This window comes from Malurus melanocephalus, unplaced genomic scaffold (assembly GCF_030028575.1).
Source record: "Malurus melanocephalus ecotype Western Australia unplaced genomic scaffold, MMel_1.1 scaffold_642, whole genome shotgun sequence".
NCBI classification, from domain to species: Eukaryota; Metazoa; Chordata; class Aves; order Passeriformes; family Maluridae; genus Malurus; species Malurus melanocephalus.
Genome location: NW_026623874.1, coordinates 27,473 through 36,911, shown reverse-complemented (window position 1 = coordinate 36,911; position 9,439 = coordinate 27,473).

The window sequence follows — 9,439 nt, the reverse complement described above, 5'->3', positions numbered from 1 at the left end:
TCCCATATCCAAACCCATTTTCAGGGCTGTCAGTTTGTCCCCGTGGTTCCTCTTTCCCTGCAAAGGGATTTACAGTCCCTGTGTGTGCCCACCATGCCCAGCTGAGCCCCTGGAGCAGCCCAGCCCCATTTGGGGCCGTGTTTGGCTCTGACATCCTAAACGCTGCTGGCCCCAGGCCTGCTCTGTGTGTGCTGATGTGGAATTGTTGGGAAATGCCCCAGTTTGACAGAATGCTGMCCTGTGTCCTCAGTTTGTCCTCCCTGCTCCTGCAGCCGTGCTGGAGCTCTCCCATCACCCAGAGGCTCCCAGGGCGAGCAGGAGGCTCCAGAGTGCAAAGCACATCCCTGGCTCCAGCTGTGCTCCAGAACAGTTCTGAGGAGCCACAGGGACACARCAGAGTGCTGGGGACACCTGAGGAGTTCCAGGTGTGGCTCAGAGTGCACCACTCCTCAAACACTGCAGAAGGGACAATGTTTCTCTGATTTTTTTTGATGATTTTTCAGCTGTACAGTGTGGTATCTTGCTTTTCAGTCTAGTGTAAGCTTGATGAAAAGTGGTGTTCTATTTTAGATGGCTTGTTCTAGGTATTTCCCAAGCAGGAGTGTTTATCTGAGTGAAATATCAGTTGAACACGTCCCCAGTCACAGATTGGTGCTGACATATGCAGCATATTTGAGTCCAGCTGGTAGGACTAATAAACAATGCTTGTCACCATGTCTTATTTTTGTACAGAGAGAAAAACCAGAAAAAAGATTTAATACATGTTTGTAATATCCAAATATATATTTATGAAGAGGCAGTGTTGTTTCACAGTGGAGGTCAAACGTTGTCCAATCTGTTGTGAATTTGGTCTCTGCAGAGTTTCCCTGTGTTCTCATGGCTGTTTCTGGAGTTTGCTATGGGGTGTTCTGACATCTCCTCCTCTGGCTAAAGAATTGCTCAATGTCATYTTGGGTCACTTTCACACAAGAGCAGCACAATCATAGTGGGAACTGCATGCRCTGGCAGCTTGCCCAGCAACAAATCCAAAATATTAATTGGGATGCAGAATTGCAGGTGGGGAATACTGTGGGCACTGTGTGTCAAATGGGAGGGCTTGATTTCAATAAGGACTTTTTTTTCCTTGAATATCTCAAGATTCTGCTTGCTTTAGCTTGATGCTATCTTGCTAAAATATTTTCTTCATGATTGTACATTAAAATTTAAATAACTCCTCTTCCCATGGCCGTTGCTTATGGGCATCATTTGAAGCAGCTGATTAATTTCTCCATCTTTTCTACAGAAATCAATAATGGACACTCAGAAGATGAATATTGGTGAAACCAAARATGATAGAACAGTAATAAATCTTCTGTGGGACTCATATGTCTTCTTCAGTTACCAGGACAGTTCAATATGGAGCTTGGCAAGGATTGGAGGTTGGCTGTGGGCAGAACCCAGCAGTGGTGGTGTTGGAAAATCAGTGGGAGAGGGAGGTGAGTTCTCTTTGGTGACTTTGGGTGGCCCCAGTTTGCAGCAGAGCTCCTGGAATTCCTGCCTCAGCCTCATGTTCAGGGCATGGCACAGAACAATTCACGCAGGTCTTTCAAAAGATCTCTAGAAGTGAAATAACTTTTATATTTTCCATTGGTTTTGGGGTTTTTTTTATCCCCAAACCCACATAAACTTAAAAAAGAAACCCTCCTCTGAAGTAATGTATTGAGGAACATGTCCCTTTCCAATGCTTTTATCATAATTGACAGGCCATAGAAACCCATCTCCCAAATGTTTCATGACAAATGTTTTGCCAGGATGGCTGAGCAGGCTCCACTAAAGCCTGGTCCCAGCTGACACGTGAATAATCTCCACCCCGAACAATTTGGAGCTGCAGTGAAAGTGTTGTCGGATAACAGATGGGTGAGTCTGTGCCACAGCAGCTCGGGGAGCTGCAACAAATGCCATGTGGCTGGATTTTATTTTTTTTATTTTTTTTTCCAAACCTCTCTATTGCTTCTTTGCCACGGAAACCTATTCCCCAGCTTTCAGAGTGAGAAGGGAACTTTATTGTCTCCTTAATCTCMACGTCCTTTTCCGCWGGTCRTACCYGGAGAGCGAGGGGACAGAATCRACACTGAGACACAGCAGAGCAGTTTTCCTTCACTCAGGAGGTTTTATTTGTGAAGTCAAACATCCATCACCAAGGTTGTTTGGACTCCAGTGGTTCTGCTGCCTCCTCCTCCACAGGTAGGGATGTCAGCTAAGCCCAGCTGCACAGAGCAATTCAGATCTCCTTGTGAGGTCCTGCACTCCTGAGCTCTTCCAGGGGCCACAGACACTCTGTTCTTTGCCACAGATTTCCATATGAAACAAAATTCAGACTCTGTGGGCTGGGAAGCTTGACTTTTATCCTTCAGCTTCCTCTTTGCAGCATCCCTCCAGGCTGTCTTCAGAGGTTACCCTTGCAAACACTTAGATGAGAGAAAAGTAAAGCAAAAGCAAAATAAGAAGTAAAAAAAAAAATAGTCCGAATTGTCTCTGGAGTGGGGACTCCCCATGGCACAGCACAGGTTCCCAACCAGTCTTTCTGCGACTCACACCAAAGAAAGATGCTTTTATTCTGAACTGAAACACAGGAAAAAGCCACAGAAAGTTGTGTTTCAGAGTTGTGATTCCTCCTGGGCTCGCACATGTGAGTGGGCTGAGGACRATGTGCCAGTTTTGGGGTGGGAAGGTGAGCTCTGCAGCGCTCTGTGCTCACAGCAGCCACACACAGGAGCTGCAGAGGAGGAGGCTGCTGGCCAGAACAAGAACAGATTGCACTTGGAGCAAAGCTTGGAGCTCAGGCTGACTCCTGAGAGCATGGCCTGAGCAACTGAGGCAGCTGGCTGTGCTCAAAGTAAAATCTCTGTTTCTTTAGCAAATCTATTTTCTATTTTTTTTCTCTATTTTGAATTTTTTTTTCTGGCAGCGGTGGTGGTGTTTCCCTGACCCTGGTGTCGCTGTCCATTGGGAACCTTTGGGGAACTGCAGCCCATGGGCACTGGACACTGGACATTACCCTTGAGCTGCTGCCCATGGGAACTGGACACTGGGCACTGCCCTTGAGCTGCTGTTGGACATTGGACACTGCCCTTGAGCTGCTGCAGCCCTTTGGCACTGGACATTGCCCCTGAGGAGCTGTTGCTGATGGGCACTGGACACTGGGCACTGCCCTTGAGCTGCTGCAGCCCTTTGGCACTGGAACTACCCTTGAGCTGCTGCCCACGGGCACTGGACATTGGACACTGCCCTTGAGGTGCAGCCTTTTGACACTGGACACTGCCCTTGAGGAGCTGTTGCCCACAGACACTGGACACTGCCCTTGACCTTCTGCCCACAGACACTGGACACTGCCCTTGAGCTGCTGCCCATGGACACTGGACACTGGGCACTGCCCTGGCTGTGCTGATGGGGTCAGAGGGGACAGAAGGGCAGTACCAGGGTGCTCAGGAAGCTGCTGAGCCTCAAGTGCTTCCTGAGCTGAGCACGTCCTGAGCTGAGCTTCTGCCTCTCTTGAGAGAGCTCTCAGAGGGAGGGATGGAACAATCCCAGCTGCCTCCTTGAGCACCTTTTCTCYGTTTGATTCCTTTCCAGGAGTGCTTTAGGCTTTAAACAGCTCTTTTGAAAAGGAGAGGGTTTTGTCTGTGTTCAGGGCTGCGCTGGATGGGGACAGTTGCAAACTGTAGATTGGCATTTTTRTGCTGCAGGGAATTTCCTCGTGTGAGAATGAAGTTTTTATTTCCAGGTGCAGCCTGCTTGCAAWTGTGGGATTAGCTGCACCAGGTTGCCATTGGACTTCACAAAAAACTAACTTCAAATTAATTACATAACAACAGTTAAATTGTCTTTATGCTGTTTTAAGGAAGAGCTTTTAAAATTCTCATAAATGGAATTTGTGCAGCTTTATAATTTTTTGAGCACTTCTATGTCCACGTTCATACTTCTGTTGGGTAACAAAAATACTATTGAAAGAATTAATGAAGGCATGTAATCTGACAGCTTTGTGGGCCTCTGCTGCCACTAGAAGATCACTTTTAACAGGATGTAAATGTTATTACATTCCTTTTTCATCGATTCACAAAATCAGAGGTGCYTTTGTTTCACTTGTGCTATGGTACAGTGTTGTAAGCAGCAGCTCTGAAGAGTTTCAAGCCTGAAAAATGACTATAACATCTTTAGTGTGAAGCATTAGGCAATTTTAACTTTAATTATTGGGAACCTCAAGCTTCATAGCTTTAATCTTGAAATATAAATGAAATATAAGCATTAATATTTATTTATTGGTATTATTTATAAAGTGCAACACAGATGTCCGTGTCCAGGGATTTCTTTCAATTTTTAATATGTACTTTTAAAACAGGGCAAAATTAATAATTAAGAAATTCCTCACATATCTAAATTACACCAGATAATATAAAGATGCCCATTATAGCAGCTCACAAGAGAATACTGCTTGAGAAAATTTTCAACATAAATTTGTCTGATAAGGTCAAAGTAATGCTGCTGACAGTAGAATAAGGAAGAGAAAATATTTTGCTGCTTCCRGGCATCTTCATGTTAAGTCAAATAAAGAAAAACAAGAACAACTCAAGATATATAAGGGGGGAAATTCACTCAAAGGAAAAACAGAGAAAACGTTTTTGTGTTGTTAGTACCCTTGTATGCTCCGTGGCTGCTGCACCATGTGGAAACTGTTTCCATATTAGCTGGGCCTGCATAAAGAAGCAGATTTAGTTATCTCTGGGTTCTGTAAATGCACCCTTTCCAACCCAAAATCACAATAAGAGTTAAGTCCTGGCAGTCACTCTTACAAATTAATTTCACTTTCATATTTACATTCAACTTTCTTCACCGTGGACTCGAAACTGAGCCCAAATCGAAGGTGTGGGATTTTTCTCCTTAGAATCCCCAGAAAGAACAGAATTTGGAACCTGCTCTTGTGCCTTTGGTTATTGTGCAAATACAGATCAGATCTAAACTCTGCTGGTCTCTTGTGACTTTATAGGATCAGTTTTTAAAAACTGTGTAAGAATCTAAACATTGTCATGAATCTCTGGAKGAATTTACAKGGCAGATGTGGATATTCACTGGCTYGTTCCTAATTTCTGGGCTGCCCTGCTGGCTCTGTTTCTGTGTTTTAGAGTGTCTAGACCTCACGGCTCAGGCGATGGACGATGAAGAAGGTTTTCCTGGCGGAGATGTGAGCTGACATTTTCAGGCTCGTTCTGCAGAGCATTAATTGTGTTTCTGTTGATATTAATAGGAGATTTTGGCTCAGCTCAGGAGCGGGATGGGGCTCGGTGTCAGAGCTCTTTACAGAGGGTGTTTTCTCCGATTAACCCGCTCACCTGGAAGCACCCTGCGTGCTCAGCCTTTCTGCTTTTCTCCTGTGAGATTCTGTTGTGCTGTATGGCAGAAAGGATGGAGGAGGATAATTCCAGCATGAGGGAATTACAGTACAGCTCCCGGGACTCGCAGTACCTGCAGCTCTAGGAGCCTCCAGTGTGCCATTCCTTCAGTTTATAGAGTCATTTTAGGGGAAAACGAGCATTTATGGACAGTCCTGGCGATTAGGGAGGGGAGAGGGATGGGACAGAGCGAGGACAGCGGGGAGCATGAAAATACAACAGCTCCAGAACAAGGGGGAAGGAGCAGGAAATGAAAAAATAACTCAGATCTTAGAGGAGAGAAAAGTTCACTCRAAGCAAAGTTTGTCCTGCTCCTCTTTTGGTGTGTTTTTCAGCAAAGCATCATTTCCTGAGGCAGGAGTTGTAGGCTGTGAGGATGTTTTWCTTCAAGGCTCTCCCACCATACAGATTGCTGTTCTCATTCTTTGAGAACATTAGATATATTTCACTTTCYGAATCTATTCACATTTCTTTATTTCTGTCTATATTTCCTCCCGGCTCACATGGACTTTATGTGTATTTCAGGATGTTTTTCATGTGATGGGTGAAAATATCTCTGCTTATTTCCTTCATCCAACTTTGCAAAGTGGCACGTTGATTGTTGTTCTGGGTGCTTTCAATCCCTCTTACAAAGACTTATGTACAGGCAAGCTGAAGTTAATTTTATAARTAAGATTTATGGAAGAGCACATTTGTTGGATTACTGCAATTGATTGTTAGGGATTGGACAGGTTTTTCTTTTAYTGGGGATGGTTATATTCAATCCTGAGCCTGAGATTGTGTGTTAAATACAAGTTGTGGGCTGTGTTTGAGAGCTGTGACTGAAACCTGCTCTGTATTGCTGCACATCAACTCAGGCTGGAATATCCTGATTGTTCCTCTCCGTCTCAAATATCAGTGCCTTTTTCAGCCAAGACTGGATCCATTTCACTGCATACTTCCTTTCTGGAACTTAAAATTCCACAATAAAACAGCACTCTCATATTAAACTGTGGGGGGGAAAAAAAAAAAAAAAAGTAGGATCGAGTATTGGGTGTTCAAATAACATTTTGGATATCCGAGGGCCATTTGAGACTGAGTTTAATCCTCCAGCAATCCCTAGGCCAGGGACTGAAGCATGTTGGAGGATCCTGAGGGGTAATCCTGTGCCTGTGTTTGCACAAGATTACACAGAACAGGTTTGTGCTCTGAGGGAGAATTATTGTGAGGTGTGCTGCAAAATAAATCCCAAACTGATCAGTTCCTTCCAGTGGAGTGCGTTTGGAGTGAGATCCTCAGCTTGTGAAACCCTGGGGCTGAGCTCCCCCTGCTCAAATCCAGACTGTGGCAGGGTTATCCAGCTGAAAAACGCTCCAGAGAGGAGTCAATGGCATCAAACTTCTCTGATTTCAGCACTGATCTTTTAAGAGGCAGAAGGGAGCAAATTGGCTGCTGCCTGGAGCASACCCCAGCGCTCTCCACCTTTTTCTATCCAAGGAAAGCCTCGTCGTGCAGGATTTTTGTAATTTGAATGCAGATGAAACCCTGGGGGTGGTGYCCCCCTATCAGTGTGCAGCAGAACRGAGTGCAGGCAGTGTCACAAGCTGAGTGCAGATTGGATTCATCCTCTCTGCAGGGCTCTCACGCCAAATCCTCTCCGTTCTTGGCAAGAAACAGAGGGTTGGGGTTCCTGCCTGGATGTCATCGGAGACAGACACACTGCTCTGCCCTTCACTTGCAAGTTCTGCAAACTTCAGGGGAAGTTTTGAAACTCCACGGGAAATAAAAGCAGAAAAATAACTCGTTGGAATTTTGGGCTTGTTTTGGGTTGCTTGTTTTCGAGGTTTTTTTTTTTTTAACCAAGAGCAGGGAGATCAGTTATCATTTTCTGTCGCAATAACTTGTAGAAATTGTTAAGAAATTAATAAGAGCTCAAGGTCTTTTAGGCAAGAGAAGATTGAATGATCTCCCTTTTCATTTTGGATTACAGTAATTAATGTAGTGTCAAAYCTGACAGCACGGGCTGTCAAACCTGCTGTCTCAGGTAACTCACTTTGTATTTAAGATTAATTCCTTCAAGTTGAATCATGAGGTCTTTGTTCTTACGTGACTCAGATTGTAAATTGGGATTCCAGCACTTTAGCAACGTTTTTAGACTTCTGATTGAGTCATTTGTATCTTCATTTATGCCTTTTTTTTTTTTTTATGAAGCATTTTCCCCCTATTTAAATATGCTTAGCTGTGTTCCTTAAATACGAGAAATTTTCCAGATGTTTCTCACCATGGTGAAAATACTAGATTATTATGTTGAAACACTAGATTAACAAAAAGGTAATAATTGAGGGAAAAATTATCAATCAATTTTGTTTGTTCTCTTCACTGTTAGACACAAAGAAATCCTGAATGTTTTACTTTGTTACTCTATTTTAATATAGGCCATATAAAAATACATATATTTATATATTGACCACATTTTRTCAATATATAAATGGAAACATTTACATATTAAAAAATAGCATTTTTTATGGGTTTTCTGGTGATTTGCAGGTTTTTTTTTTGGTTTTGTTTGTTTGTTTGAGATTTTTTTTGTAAGCGGTAAGAAATTGTTATGATTGTCTTTCTGTTTAGAGAAATAATGGTTAAAAATTCAGCAGGTTTTAGTCCCATGAATTTTCACATTGAGCTATGAATATTAACAATGCTGAGAAAAATACTCAGCAAAAATCATTGTCTGATATCYAGAAACTGAAAACCCCATTCCGGCCTCACACTGTTACTGTGTGCAGTGCATTTGCTTATTCAGCCCAACCTATCAGCATTTTAAATTTTTTATTCTGTTTTGCTTAACTTTCCACTGGTTCTCACAATCTAAACTTCTGTTTGCTGGAACAGGAATTATATAAAGTAACTGCATCACTGCAGTGACAGGAACTTGGTTCAAAAGGGAGCTCTGCATATTGAACCACGAATGAGAGATCTGTGGGTTGGGATAGAAAATGCAATGAAATCCAGCAAAGTTTGCTCTGTGTGTTCAATTAATAGCAATGGACAAAATTGAATGGTTCTGATTTTTTTTTTTTTTTTTGTAGCCATCAGCAGTGTCCTGGAAGGGTCTGCAGATCAACAAGGGACCCAACCCACGGGATTTGGTGCAGCCACCACCGAGGGGGAATGTGTGAAGAGTGACCCAGCTGCTCGTGGGACATTCCCAATGCTGGAMAAGGTGATGCTTTTTGCCTTCCTTCAGAAAAAATCCACTTTTAGAAAAAATTTTAAACTTTTCTGCTTAGGAGAATTTATTTCAAGTAATATCCACGTACCTTAATTTAATACACAAGTGTTTTCATTAGCAGATCCCATTTCCATTAGGCCTCCATTAACGAGAATTCTGGAAGGTGTTTGCTCTGTGTCCAACAGTGATGGCAGCAGGAMGGCACATCAGAAAATTGTCACTCAGCCTGGACATTAAGTAATGAAATCAGAAGGCAGGAGACAGAGACTTTGGGTGTTTGCAGCCTCTGACAATTTGAAATCAATAAGAATTTGATMATGTTGAACTATGCTCAGGGATCATTTCCTAGCTGGTTTTTCCCCAGCTTTACTGCTTTAGCCATATTTTCTTTTACTTCTTAGCCCAAAAAAAAAGAACATTGCAACAGAGGGCACGTTGGTATAATTAACAAAAGAGAGCGTATCGAGTGGGATAAAGGTAATGAGGAACAAATTATCTTGTTTATAGCTTACACTGTCCAAAACCAAATATATTTTACTGGCAGCCTTGCAAAGGCAGATTCCTCTCCATTCCTCAGTGGAGCCTGCCTCCTGTGAGGCATCACATTAAATAAGAGATTGCTTTTGTAAGGAGAGGTAGGTCAATAGCACTATTTAGAAAATAGAGGTCGTTTATCAGCTTTGGTGGTACAAAATGCACAAATGCTCTGGGAAATTTGGATAAAACAATTATAGTTATCAAACTCGATAGCTTCAGAGTTAAAATATGTRTAATGCACATAAGGAATTGTGTGCTGATTCAT